This window comes from Oryzias latipes, chromosome 24 (genome assembly GCF_002234675.1).
Source record: "Oryzias latipes chromosome 24, ASM223467v1".
Taxonomy (NCBI): domain Eukaryota; kingdom Metazoa; phylum Chordata; class Actinopteri; order Beloniformes; family Adrianichthyidae; genus Oryzias; species Oryzias latipes.
The window spans coordinates 22611299-22626602 of NC_019882.2; the positions used below are offsets into that span (position 1 = coordinate 22611299).

The 15304-nt window shown below is 42.6% G+C and overlaps 1 protein-coding gene across 5 annotated transcripts in view; it reads right to left on the bottom strand.

The window, feature by feature from the left end:
* Positions 1-15304, bottom strand: part of hivep2 (human immunodeficiency virus type I enhancer binding protein 2) — a 100037-nt gene that overhangs the window by 45012 nt on the left and 39721 nt on the right. For all 5 annotated transcript variants that reach the window (XM_020714613.2, XM_020714615.2, XM_020714614.2 and 2 more), the window contains one exon: positions 3461-3529. The gene's annotated coding sequence lies outside the window, so the exon portion shown is untranslated. The remainder of the gene's footprint in view (positions 1-3460; positions 3530-15304) is intronic.

A 15304-nucleotide genomic window follows, 5' to 3' on the forward strand; every position in this document is an offset into this window, starting at 1 on the left:
GTGACACTGCAGACTCACAGGTGGCATGACGGATGCAGTCGGGGGTCACTGCAGAGGCAGACAGGTGGTAGCGGGTCTGCTTTGCTGCCGCACAACACCATACCCCACTGGATGCGTCCAGCTAGGAAGGCTGCAGGATTTTTCATGTGTGCCTAAGATGTGGTTCCTGTGAAGAAGCTAAACTAACGGTCAGCAGACCAGCTGGCTCTTGTGTCAGGTGTGCACCGCCTCTCAGTCTACATACACATAAAACAAACAAAGGAAGGTCTGCAGTTCAGCAAGTCACAAACACCTTCACAGGCTCGGCCATGTTGAAGTAGCAGTAAGTCCTTAAAACAGAATCAAAGATGTCTTTATATAAAAAGCTGACAAGCAGTTTGTTCAAATGAGTCAGGGTGTTCTGGGAATGGGTGGAGTAAGGACGACCAGATCTGATGGGAAATACATCAGCAGACACTCCCAGCACATACACGCACACACACTCGCACACACACACACACACACACACAAGATGTCTGGGAAAAGAAGAGACAGATTTTTGTGATTTTTAGGGACGGATCTCTAAGTTTATAGAAACACAAAAAGGAAAGCAGCCATTCCCATTTGCTGAGTCTTTGAAGTCATTCATCCAAACGTCAAACCAGAATTTCTGTTTTAAAACAAAACCCCCTTACTTTCAAATGTTTCAATTATTGTCTCATGAAATCCCAGAAATGTCATTTCTGCAGCTGTGCAACCATGGGCTGATGCTGATAAGATGGAAGGACCAGAAAGTAGCTTACATCATGATTCCAGTCTGCATCCTGAGCAGAGGTGCTATAATTGTCACGAGGAAACACAATCACATCACCTCTATTAACAACTGACAACAAGGTCTCTCCCCTCTGACAAGATGCCCCCACCAGCCACAAGGAACCCCTCATCTCAAAGTCCAGCCTACAATCCATTTGCTCATCACCTGCGTCTGCATAAAGAAGTTCACCATAACCAGTAACAGCCTTTAGATAGCCCCCTAGTACATCACCATCTTCAAGAGGGCTGGTGCTGAAATATAACACCTTTGTTCCAATTATTCCATCTTCTATCATATCCTCTTTGCTGTAACACTGACCTCCCCTGCAGTGTATCTGCAGGGCTGCTGCAGCTGTCTGCATGTCCCATTACGGTTTGAGCCTCGTGTGGGAGTGGCTGCACTCCCTGGGAGGCTGTATGGGGGGCATGTCACCCCAACAGAGAGGACTTCCTCTGCAGTCAATGAATCACCGCTTTGACCCAGAATATGAGATCAATCCGTTTGTCAGTGGACAAACAATGAGCAGTTGTTTCAAATGTTTTAGTGTCAAATATTTGAATATCTGTGAATAATGGGATGGTGATGAAACAAAGGACCCAGCACACGACAGCAGTAATAAAGCTGAAGCATTATTCAACTGCTGCTAAACAACTGCAGCAACATCAGAAAAGGAAGTGCACCAACACAGAGGAAGATGTAAGGGAGGGAAGAGGAAAGAATGATCAGCAACGCTCTATTTTTAACTTTCTGAAAATGGAATACATGCAGATCACATCTGAGTTGAAGTAATAAACTTAAAAATGTCAAATACTTACAGAGGAAAGGAAGTCTGTTTGTTTGTTTGTGTTTCTGTGTGTGTGCATTCGTTTGTGAACATGTTTTTCTATATGTGTGTCCATGTGTGACTGTGACAGTGAAACACTTTAAACTTTTGAAGAAGGTGAAAAGGTGCTCCATAAGAACTTGCCCTTTACCTCAGTGAGGAAGTTCTCCCTCCATCTTCCTCCTCCAGCTCTCAGGAGGTAAAGGCAACTCAAAAAACAGCAGAGTACTATTTCTAACTTGCATGTCCTGGAATCATGCAAAGTCCCTCCTGTTTGGACATATCCATAGGCTGCACTCCAGAGTAGATTTTTGTTCATGCCGGTACTCATTCTATCAACGTAAATCTTTTTAATAGCAGTAAATGCAGATTAGGGGTGTAATGAGTAATCAATTAATCGATTTATCCAACCAAATTGATCTGTTTGATTCAGGTTGTTCATTGAATCAAATCAAACTGTACCATAATAAAACAGTTTCAAAAAGAAATACATTGGTGATAATTGATATTGGAAAATACTGGATTCATGGTAGTTTTATTTTACTCTTACGTCAAAATGACCAAGTTCATCACAGCGGACAACACACGTGATGACATCATCAGTCCATCATTCCAGTCCAAAGTGTGGACAGACTGTGAATAAAGTCATGTGACCATCCAGTGTCTAGAATGTTCTAAGAATGTTCCCTTTGGATTCTTTGGATGTGGAAAAACAACAGTGGTGAACTTTAGGAAACTAACATGTGAATGGATTTGACATTCATTCTAGTTTACTTGTTTGTTTGGACACAGATTTCATTTCCACTTGATGATCTGGAAGAAATCCAAGAATCTGGAAAACTTCACTGTTCAGTAGCAGGAATTTCTGTCTGAGTCTGACTGCTGGAAGTTTGGATGAAGATGATCTGGATCCACTTCAGGTGAATGAATTGGGTCGTTTTAGAATGAACCAAAATCGACTATGAATCCGATCAGTAACCACAAACTATGATGTGAATTAAATCTTTGTTCAAATGAATTTTTACATCACTGCAGATAAATGCATTTGAGAATAAATCTTGACTGTAAAAATGTAGATGAGGTTTTGTGGAAAAAAAGTATTTGAATTTACGAAATAACTAGATCAATACAGAAAATGCACCTCCTCCTTTCTCCTTTTCTCCTTCTCCTCTTCTAATTTTAGCTTGTACATCTTCATCCTCATTTTCAATCTTCCTCTTGAACAATCTTCCTGCATTGTTATTTTTTCAATGACTTTTTCAAATATAAATTAATTCTTTGTTGCATGTTTCACTTCTACCATTGCACTAGGTCTTATCTTGATCTATCAATCACAATAGTGGTCAGAAAGTGTACGAATCATTGATTGTTTTTCTTGTCCCATTACAAACTAACCAGTATCTGGTGTAGATTATGACTGCAGCTCGCATGTCAGTGCATTCACAATTGAATGACATACAAAAACAGTTCTACACAAAAACACTCTGAACTTCACAAAGGGAAACTTTAAACAGAAGATGCAGTCTTCCCTAGGGAGTCCCTACATGGACATCAATGGTAAAAGTAAAACTCAAGATTGAGGGAAGAGGAAACTTCTGGATTAATTGATGTCTTCCACATTCCTTCATCAGTAGCATGGCTTTAAAACTGATCCAAGCTGTTATGAAGTCTTTGATAAACGAGTGGAAAAAGGGCTTCAGCTCACATTCTTGGCAGAGAAGTTTCACAGTGCCATTTACGAACCCATTCTCCCACACCCACAAGCCCACATTACACAACCTAAGCCCTACAGACCTTTTGAACCTGTGGAAACACCCTGAAAGGGACTGTCAAAGTGGGGGTACCTGCAAGTCTGCACCCAGCTGCTTTGTCCTGACAGGGGTCCTGACAGAAGGCATCCTCATGATCCCATCCTGGCAAAAAAGCAGAAAAATGATTGTGAGTTCACAGAAACAAGCAGAGGTCTGCATACGACGACCCTGCAAGGTTAACCAGGAGACACCACCCAGCACGGCTGTAAACCACCCATCCTTTGAGAGCTACCAGTGATTGAAAACCATCCTGCAGCTGCAGATTCCTGCAAAGTTTAGGCGTGGATTAACAGTTTAGTTGAGGAGGTGGGTGTTTACTGTTGCACACCCGTCACCCGTGCATGGCTCCCCTCTGATCCTCCTCTGAACAGTGAAGACATAATCGATGGGAAACAAAATGACACCAAACCTGTGCTTTTTCATGAGCAGATTACATGCAAAATGTTACATGCATGTTTTCCTTGGACATGTGTGGGTTTCTCTGGCTTCGTCCCACAGTCTAAAAACATGCTTCATAGGTTGATTTGTGACTCTAAGGTACCCTTAGGGTATGAATGTGAGTGTGTGTTATTTGTCTCTATAATGCCCTTCATCTGACTGGCAAACAATCCAGAGTGTACCCCGCCTTTGACTTACAGAAGTTGGGTGGGCTCCAGCGAGAAGGATTTAGATATTAGTGAGGGGATATTACTTTTTTAATGCATTAATACCTAAACTCCTCTTCAGCAGTCAGATGAGTTCAACTTCCAACCGTTGTTTTTTTATCAGTAAATGCAACGATCAAAACAATTGGTGATAAGAGAGATGGGGAGGAATGAATCACATCACACTTCTGCGCTGTTTCCGTCTCTCTCTGATCCAGTTTGAAGGCTTGCTGTTCATGGTTAACCCCAGAGGGAAAAAATAAAGACAAGAATAAAATCAGGAGATGTTTTTTATGATTGTCTCGATGAAAATAGGAAAATATAAGGTCAGGAGGCCGGCATAGTAAGATCAATTGCTCCAGCGACCCTGCGACAGACTGTCTAGGGTGTACTCTGCTCCAACAGTAGCTGGGATGGGTTCCTGAAGACCCGCTGCCCTGAAAGGGATACAGCGGGTTAAGAAAATAAATGGAAGTTCAGGAGAACTATGGATCCATTTACTAAATTGGATGTGTTTTCTGCCCACTGTCACTGGCTGTCACTGGATCGTCACGTGTTGGGTCCCTGATTGGTTGATGCTACGTGGAGACCTTCCCAGAGTTCAGATTTTTTTTTATAACTCTGGCCTGGGGCGGTGCCTCCCAACTTGAGCCACGTCACTGAAATCGCATTGTTGCCAGACCTTTGCACCACAGGACCTCAGATCGCGTCTGTACCATTGACTTAACATTGAAAGTGTCCGCCGCTCGAATGGCGTTTGGTGTGAACACAGCATAACGAGTTCTGATGAAACAGTGGCCTGTTTGACTTTTGTGGTCATTCACGGAGTATGAACCAAGATTTTCCTGTGAGAAAATAAGATAAAAAGAAGGAGAACCAAAGTCACAAAGTAAGTAAGTATCTGTGGTAAAGTATCTTTAGTTAAACAAATTTGTCACAAACAAACATTTAGAGAGTAACAGTGGCATTCAGTAATTTAAAGGTGGCTCTGGTGCAGAGGTAGAGCGGTCAACTTCTGATCAGAGGATCACAGGTTTGGATACTGCATTGCCTGCCCATATGTCAAAGTGTCCTGGTGGTTATAGGTTAGCGCCTTGCAAGGCAGTGGAGCTTCCTTCAGTGTGTGAATGGGACTGTGACTGTAAAGCTGGGCAGAAAAACACTAGATAGCTATAAACCCTTACCATTTATTATAAAGGCACAAGGGTGGACTGTTACAAGGAAAACACACTCATGCACACAGTCAGATGGCAGCATTTATTTTTTCCAAGCTGTCTTTTTGCTCCATCCTGCCGGGAACGAGGCAGTAAAATGGTGACACTGTTTTTCTTAGGCAAGTCTGTCCCCACATGCTCACACATGCACACGGAGATGGTGACGCTGTTTCCATCCATCTCAAAGACAAAAGGGTGTGCCTCCCCTTATTTGAAACCAAATAAGTAAACTGTATTTGCAGCAGATCATTTTATAATAACTGTTATAATGTCTAGAATCAAGTTGAAATTGTGACGAAGAGACCAAAACTATGAAACCGTGAGGATGAAACTAAGACCAGAAAATCATAGTAAAACATGATCAAACCGTAGGAATGAAAGCATGACCATGAAAGTATGAGGTCAAAACAAAGATGAAACAATGAAGATGAACTGTTCAAAAGAAATTACAAGGATGACAAACATTGAAAATATAGTATGCGAAAAAGACTGAAAGAATGAGAATAAAACAATTATAAGCAAACCATGACGTTGAGGCTATGATGATGAAACCATACATTTTAAAAATAAAACTAAAAGGATGAAACCATTAGGGTAAAAGACGGTGACGAGATGAGGACCTGGTGTGCAATGTAGAGAGGCATCAGGGAAAAGGTCAGCCACGCCCCCCTGCTCCACGCTGATCATAACAGAACGGGTGTCTGCTAATTTGTTGGTTTATTTAAAGGTCCTATGTCATGCTATTCTCAAGCCTGTCAGAGTGAGTTATATCCATACAGTATAAATTATAATATATCACCTTTGGCACACTAAAGAATGATTTTTTAAAATCAAATACGAATTATTTTAACCAGTTCATTTCCTTCCCGTAAGTAAGATGCCTTTTCCTCTTTGTGGGTGCCGCCCATTTTATGACATCAACCCAGAGCTGATCACCATTAGCTCCACAGAGAAAGTAGGCGTGTGTGTTAGTCTGGGGGCAGTGCTGGCAGTGCATACACTTCCTGGAAGGGGCTGGTCTCACTTTGTGATGTCACAATGTGAGAACCCACTCGTTTTTGTTAATTTGGGAGGGGCTGGTGCTGAATGGGGACTGCGTGAATGGATCAAAATACCGCTTTGGCATTGTTTTTTGTGAGGAATAAACATTATAATACACTTTAAAGCTCAAAAAGTGGATTTTGCATGACACACGCTCTTTGACTCTCTGGCTAAACTATTCATTTCCTACATCTTTACTTCTAAAGAGATAGACCCCATCTGGCTGTCAGCCGCCCATCTTCTCTTCACCCTAGACTGGGATGGCACAGAAACAGCTGTTCTTCTTAAACAACTTTCTCATACAAAAATTACGTTAAATTGCAGTGTTGAAGAACTGAGATAAAGGAAAACATTTTTAAAATGTCTGGTTTTTATGCAATCATTTGATATAATTAGAAAGGTGTAATTAAATCCCACTGATGTGAGTTTGCCTTATGATCCTTCGGCAGCAATGCTCATAAACTCATAATTATAATCAGAGGAATGTGACTTTAGCACCACAGTCGTGAGGAATCACTTTCATTTAAGAAAATAATCCACATTTAGGAAACAGACTGATCAGAGGAGCTGAGAAAAATACCTTATACATCAGTTTGAAGGAAAAAAAAGTAGGATTTTTCGTTATGTCAAGCTTGGACAGAGACACAACAAAAAATGGAGAAAAAAATCAGGCATAGGCTTATGTTTTACTAGAACTGCCTGCAAGCACATAGCAATGTACAGCAAACATAGAGCATGTGTGTGTGGACTAAAACAGTAGTGTACTGGGCTATACATGTACAGGTCTGAAGACAGCCTTAACAGTTTGTTGCAGCGGGATAAGGCCAGAGAAAAGAGATAACATGAAAAAAGTCACACCTTTCACAACATCTGGAAGATGTAGCTGCAGGCTGGGAAATAACCACCAGTCACATTCTTCAACTTCTTTTTGTGTCTGTTGGCTTTTGCAAACTGAGCTTGCATTTTTCTGGCAACCCACCAACCTTTCTCTGGGAATTGATTCCACACTAAGTAGCCTATTTAGCTTCTAAATTAGGAGAGCAGCAAGTGAACTTAGGAAACTTTTAACCACCCGAGGCTGGCAGAAACTTTAATTTCCATCTTTCCCGACAGTCTGCTCAGTCAGACGCCCAATAAAAGAAGCTGATGTGGAAAACAAGCCTTAGAGCCATGTGAGTCTGTGAACGCTATATTGCAGCCAGTTTGATGAAATATAAGTCATTCCACTTTTTTGTTGTTCCAAACTAAAAAAGAGAAAGATAACAGAGAAGAGGAAACCCATGGTGCAACACAGAAAAAAAGATATGTAGACCAAGTTACCCTTGAAAATGTGTGAACAATAAAAACGTGTTTCTTTTCAAGCAATCCCCTCTTCAAAAGGCCTCTGTCCTCCACTGTTTGATTTTCTTTTTGTATCCTGTCCCCTTTTCTTGGTCAACCTGCACTTCTCAGCTGTTCAGTACATTTGTTCTTGTTTTACATCCTAACAGGAAAAATTCCCCTCACAACCAAACAGCCAACAGCTAAACTAACCATTACTAAAGGCAACGGCCAAAAGTCCTACATTCTTAGTGCAGTCAAAAACAACCAACCATAAACCATAATTCTGGTCCCAAACCGTATTATGTCAACCCTTTTCTTCATTTTGTATGCAAGCTAATTATTTAGTCACCCACTTTACTTCTGCAGCCACAATATAGACTGTAAACTCTCCAAACTCTCAGATGACGCACTGCAACCCCTCCCTCCACACATTCATCCTCTTTATGGGATTACCCTCACCATACCTTTTTTTTGTTCATGTCCCCTTCATGCAGTGCTGGAACATCAATCATCAGTTGTGTGTGCTTACTTCTTAACCTAAAAAGTAGTTGAGTTAGTGTTTAACTCGCTTTGACAACATTTTTTTTACACTTTAACAACCTGAGACAACTCAAAAAGTGAACAACCTGTACTTCCAAATCAAGTTTTTGTTCACGTATCGGCATGTCCCTTCAGGGGCCGCCACAGCAAATCAGCTGCCTCTGAGTCGCATGGGTGGTTTCAGGAGAGAGTTTTACAGCGGATGTCATTCCTGACCCAACCCTGTTTTTTATCCGGGCTAGAGACCGGCACCCAGACTTGGGCCCCCTTGTGGCTACATAGTTAGGTGTGTAGCCACATGAAGGGTCTTCCCCAAGGACCCACACTGGGAAATGAACCCCAGATTCCCATGCACCAGTCCTACATGCATTCAACTGAGCCATCCAGCCTCTATTATTCACAACAAAAGCAGACACTTACATAACAAAAAGTGTCTTTTTATATCTCTGCATAGAAAATACCAATTAACCACCGGACTGCTCCAGATTTACCATTTCTGCAGCTTCTTCCACCTGTTTGGTATTTGTGTGTTTGTGTGACGAGTGTCCTGCTTTGTGTGTAAAACAAGGTTGGCTACCACAAAAAATGAGATGATGTCATTCCCCTTCTGACAGAAACATTTGATAAGGGAACACTTTCCAGTGGTGCTCTTGCTTTGAACAGTTCTTTAAACCTATTCAGAGTAGCGCACTGTGTTTAACATCAGTGATCATAACAGATTTCTTTTCTCCTCGGCAAATTCATTTTCTAAATACATCTGTCACCTCTAAACACTTATTGTCTCTGTAGGATTATGGCAGCATACATTTAACCCCTCTGTGCATTCATCTCCTGCATACTGTACATACATGCAGGATTCTTTTCTACATGTGTTCATCCCTCCACACATTTGGGCCTTCTGCAGGATTATCATTTCTGTACATATTCCTCCAACACGTTTACCCCTCTAGCTCATTTATCCCATCTGAATTTCTCTTTCCATTACAGCATTTATCCCCTCTACATGTTTATCCCATTTCAGGATTATCATCTCTGTAAATTCCTTCCCTCAACATTATATATGCTCCATATGCTCATTCCCTGCCCAGGAGTACACCTTCCATACATTTATCCCCTCCTCTGATCATCTTCACTGCATGTTCAGCCCTCCCCAGAATTATTTTCTCCATACGTTCATCCCCTCCATAGGATTCCCTCCTCAGGAAATCCATCCCCTCCAAACTTTAGCTTTAGCTGAATATCTCTGCTGTACATTTATGTCCTCCTTACAAATGTGCAGAAATATCCCTCATGAATGAACATTTCCTCCATGCATTTATCTCCTCCAAATTCTAATCTCTCCACAGGATTATTTCTGATGTGCATTTATCTCTTCCATGAATTCATCCCTTCAGCATGTTAATAAACTCTACAGAAATATTTTCTCTGCATGTTCCTTCTCTCCATAGGTTCATCCTTCTATAGGATTATGTCCTTCATAGGAATGATCCAGGATTATTAGTTTCTATACGTTCATCCCCTCCACAGGATTATGTCCTCCATACATTTATGTCCAACACGGGATTATCTCCATTCTATAGGTCTGTCCCCTACACAGTATTATCTTCTCCTATGTTTTTATCCCCTATCTTGTCCTATGTGTGTTCATCCCTCCCTGTGTTATTCTCCTGTCCCAGTAACTGTCTGACAAGTACTGTAAGATTCCAGCCAGAAGGTGCATTTAAGATCTTTTAATTTTTTTTTTTAGAAATTACCACCAGGCCTGTGGAATGTTAATTAGGAGGCAATCCGATTGGATTCACAAATCAAGGCCAACGATTCCCAGATCAAACCATAATACTTCCTGTTTAATATGAATATGTCTGAATGGTTGCTATATGTATGTCTTTTGTATGAAAATGATCTCCATAGTTTTTCCATCCTCAAAGTTTAGCTGACCACAGTTCCAGTAGAAACTGTAGATGACAAGAGGATGAAGTTAAAAGTAATAAGAAGTAAATGAAGACACAGCAACACCTGAATAAAAACAACTCTGTGACTAGAAAACACTCACAGTCCTTTCATTTAAACTGACAACAGTGTTTCCAACAGAAAACATCTTTTAGAAACCGCCTTTTTCACTTTTAGTGGAGTATTCCAAATAAATCTTCCACACTTAAGATGAAGATCACTCAGACGCGATCTGGTACAAATTCTCCACAATGCTAGCAGACGGAGCTTCGGTTCGCTCTGAGATTCCTCAGTCTGAATACAGACAAGCCGATGACAAATATAAAGCAACAATTGTCGTGCTATCAAAGAGGAAAAAGGTTTACTTGTTAGAACGTTCATTTGAACACAGCTGAAAATGCTTTGAAGCTCTGTCCTGCAGCCCGCCTCCACCGGACCAAAGTAGCAGTAAAACGTGTTGAGCCTGACATGGAAACAGACGTTTAAAATTGGTCAGCAAATTATAAAGTTTGAATGAACTACCCCAAGAAGGAATGCAAAGCACAGAACTTCCACAATTTCTGTGTGTAGTTGCTTTGCCCCACCCTCGTAATTCCTGGCCAATGGGCGAAGAGATCTTTAGTCACATGGTTTTGTTTACGAGCTTCAGTTGGAATCAGGAAAGTCCGCTTGACGGCAGTGTGAAGACAGACCAAAGGCAAGGTTCAGGACTAGATCCAGACCAAATTAAGCAGACTTGGTCCAGACCAGACGGTTTTAGTCTGAATCCAGCCTTAAACTTTCAAAAACTCACTACAATAATGTAATTAAAAAAAAAAAGATGTTGGGTAAGTTTCAAAATGTTATTATCCAATCAAGCACAACCTTTAACCCCAGGTATGTTTCTGTCAAGTTTCCAAGCGGCTAGAAAACAATAAAAGTTCTTAATCATTAATAACTTCTGTCCAATCATTCCTAGAATTTGCCAGAAGAGGCGTATTGGAATCCCGATGCTCTTACTTTGAAGAAGGCTCAAACACTGACAGCCCCCCCCCCCCCCCCCGCCGCCTCACTGGACACCAGCACAACCACAGAATTTTCCCGACACACTCACACACATGCGTGCACACATCCTAATGCACAGTGGGACCACAGAAGAATTTCCTAGTTTCAATGAAAACTGATAATGGGATGTGTCCCCGCGGGAGTGGAAAATCAGAGGTGACTTACGAGCCTCTGCAGTCCATAAGTGTACACAGATGCACACAAACAAGAACACACTTTCACACCTACAGAGGGAGAAGGGATAAGAGGGAAAATCTGGCAAAGGAAAACAGTGAACGCCTCAGATTCCACCTCTCTGCAGCGCTCCACTTTTTATGGTTCTTCTTTTGCTTGAAGGGACTGGGGGGTGGGGGTGGGGGGCTGAGCTTTCCTGAGAAGTTAGAAGTCTGATTCAACATGTTGCTGCAAATTATAACACTCCAGGGAAGCAACATGTGTAAGGACAGACTTTTGGAAAAGCCCAAAGTTTAAAAAAAATAGGAGCAGAGATAGGATTAAGAGAAAAAGAGACAAGCAAAGAAGCACGAAGAAGAATTTCCTTCCTTCTCTGTCGCTTTTATTCTGATGCTTTTCAATCTCCTGTCAAAAGTCACAATCATCTTTCCTGTTCTCCTTGCTGGATCTTCATCACATCTTTTCCATCATTCCGCCATTTTCCTTCCTCTCCGTAGCAGTAACCACATCCAACACCATCATCCTTCTCCATCCCTGCTTCATCTGCAGCTACTTCACTTTCTTTCCCTTTAGAAATCTGCAGCTTTGTGTCCATTTTGTTCTTTACTTTATCAGTCCTGTCTCAATCATACTTGTTTGTCTTTTTTTCACTATCCCACTCTCCCGTTCAACCCTTCCACCAGTCACTGCCCAGTTTTCTTTCATCTTTCCTGTAGCTGTCAAACAACCCCCTTATGTCACTGTTCCGTTCACCCCCATCTTCCACCACTCTTTCCTGTCATCTCTTGCTCCTTTGGTTTGTGCATAAGTTGAAAAAAGCTGTGATGTGCTGCCACTGCCTGGTGTGTGTATGCAAAAGTGTGTTTGACCATGTTTGTGTGTGTATGTGTTTGTGTGCATGCTCTTGGCAGCTTTGGCAGCACAGACGGTGGAGATGGATTATACCTGCAGAGAAAGTGAGATGAATGTGGAGAGTGAATCTGGACATCAAGTACATATAGCCAACTGTTCTGCTGGAGCGCGCACAGAAGGATAAGTGCATGTGTGTATTAAGATGTGTGTGAATGTATAAAAATATGTGACTTTGTGTGTGACTGTATGTGTGTAAGACCAATGAGTGCAAATGAATATGTGTGAGTAAACATGTCTGTGAGTCCACATGTTTATAAGTGCATGTGTGTGTTAGGGCAAGGGCAAGTGTGCGTGCATATGTGTAAGTGTACATCTGTGGGAACAAGTCTGGGAGTGCATTTGTGTAAGACTAAACGTGTAAATGAATATGTGTGTGTACATGTGTGTTTCGAACCTGCGATCCTCTGTTCAGAGGTCGACCGCTTTCCCTCTGCACCACAATCAGTGGTCAGTGAATCAGTCCAGATCATGACAAAACAAAGAGGTTATTCTTTTTGCTGTTTTCTCATATTCCTGCACCCTTTTCAGAGTTTCTCCCCCAAAATGTGATGAAACACTCGGATGAGTGGGGAAATGTTTCAAGGAAGAAGAGTTTAAGATACCAAGACTGAACTTCAAGACCATTTTATTTTAGTCATATAATAACTAAGGTGTTACAATGAAGGGGTTGCAGTGTGTTACAGAGACCAGAACAAAAAGCTCCTCTAATGTTTTTCACATTTTATTTTTTCTTCCGTCAGACTAATGAGGGACAGCAAGTCATCACACTGGGTCACAGAGACAGAAGTACCGCTGAAAGCATCTGTCATTCAGATGCAGCTCCTGCAGCAGACGGTGAAGCTCACCGTACGGCAGAGTCTCTGAATGATGCCCTCCAGCATCCATGACGATGGATGATGAATCCAGACATGGACAGTTCTTGTAGAACTCTTCAACATAAATAAGCCTGATCTCTACATCATCCATCCACAATCTAATAATAAGGCTGGTGGCAGCTTACATGAAGTCACCTGACAGGCGGCTCACACTTTTAACACGCAAATTTAATGTGCGTCAAAACAGAGGTGGTGCAGGCAAATGTGACACATGGATAATAAGCAGTGAGAAAGAGATGCAGTTTGTTTCAACACAGTCAGAGACTCATGAGCTAACGTTTCATGAAAACTCCAGACAGTCTTGTTATGACGACCCTCAATACTGATTCTGCTAAAAAGGTCATGGATTCCTTCAGACCACATGTCAAAGTCATTGTGACCCTCAACTCACACCTCTCAGTTCACATTAAAATCATGTAACAGGAACATCTAGAGAGGTGGAAGTTTGCTCTGGAAAGGAGAGACGTGAAGGTCAGCAGCTGCAAGACAGAGTGAATGAGAGGAACTGAAGAGGAACGGTGAGGTTACAGGGAGCAGAGGTGGAGAAGGTGGAGGACTGTGAAGTCCCACTCCAATCATCTTTTGTTCTATTTTCAGTGTTCCAAGTGGGCATTAATTATGATTATGTTGTTTTAGACAAAATCAAAACATCTGTTTCATTTTATAAAACATGGTTTCAACTGAGAGGTGGGGGTTCAGTAAAAATTCACCTCTGAGTTGTGGGCGGGACCTTGACGTGGAGACCCCCCACCCCCCATTCCCTTCCCTGTTGCTGAGAGCTCTCAAGGAAGGAGGCCGAGGACTAGTGAGCGTAGAAGCCACTATCCAGGATGAAACATCCAAGATGCATGAGTACATCAAGCTAAAGGCCCCAACTGACAGGGTGATCAGTGAATGTCTCAGGCGATGCAGAGCAGAGGATACAGTGCTGGAGGACAGATCCTCATGGGAGGACAAACCCCTGCATGGGATGTACCACCGGACCATAACTGAAGAGGCTGATATCAAGAAGTCCTACCAATGGCTAGAAAGGGCTGGCCTGCAGGACAGCACTGAAGCACTCATCCTGGCAGCTCAGGGACAAGCCCTGAGCACCAGAGCCATAGAGGCTCAGATCTACCACACCAGACAAGACCCAAGGTGTAGATTTACCACACCAGACAAGACCCAAGGTGTAGATCTACCACACCAGACAAGACCCAAGGTGTAGATCTACCACACCAGACAAGACCCATGGTGTAGATCAACCAACCCAGACAAGACCCAAGGTGTAGATCTACCACACCAGACAAGACCCATGGTGTAGATCAACCAACCCAGACAAGACCCAAGGTGTAGATCTACCACACCAGACAAGACCCAAGGTGTAGATCTACCACACCAGACAAGACCCAAGGTGTAGATCTACCACACCAGACAAGACCCATGGTGTAGATCAACCAACCCAGACAAGACCCAAGGTGTAGATCTACCACACCAGACAAGACCCATGGTGTAGATCAACCAACCCAGACAAGACCCAAGGTGTAGATCTACCACACCAGACAAGACCCAAGGTGTAGATCTACCACACCAGACAAGACCCGAGGTGTAGATCTACCACACCAGACAAGACCCGAGGTGTAGATCTACCACACCAGACAAGACCCAAAGTGTAGATCTACCACACCAGACAAGACCCAAGGTGTAGATCTACCAAACCAGACAAGACCCAAGGTGTAGATCTACCACACCAGACAAGACCCAAGGTGTAGATCTACCACACCAGACAAGACCCAAGGTGTAGATCTACCACACCAGACAAGACCCAAGGTGTAGATCTACCACACCAGACAAGACCCAAGGTGTAGATCTACCAAACCAGACAAGACCCAAGGTGTAGATCTACCACACCAGACAAGACCCAAGGTGTAGATCTACCACACCAGACAAGACCCAAGGTGTAGATCTACCACACCAGACAAGACCCAAGGTGTAGATCTACCACACCAGACAAGACCCAAGGTGTAGATCTACCAAACCAGACAAGACCCAAGGTGTAGATCTACCAAACCAGACAAGACCCAAGGTGTAGATCTACCACACCAGACAAGACCCAAGGTGTAGATCTACCACACCAGACAAGACCCGAGGTGTAGATCTACCAACCCAGACAAGACC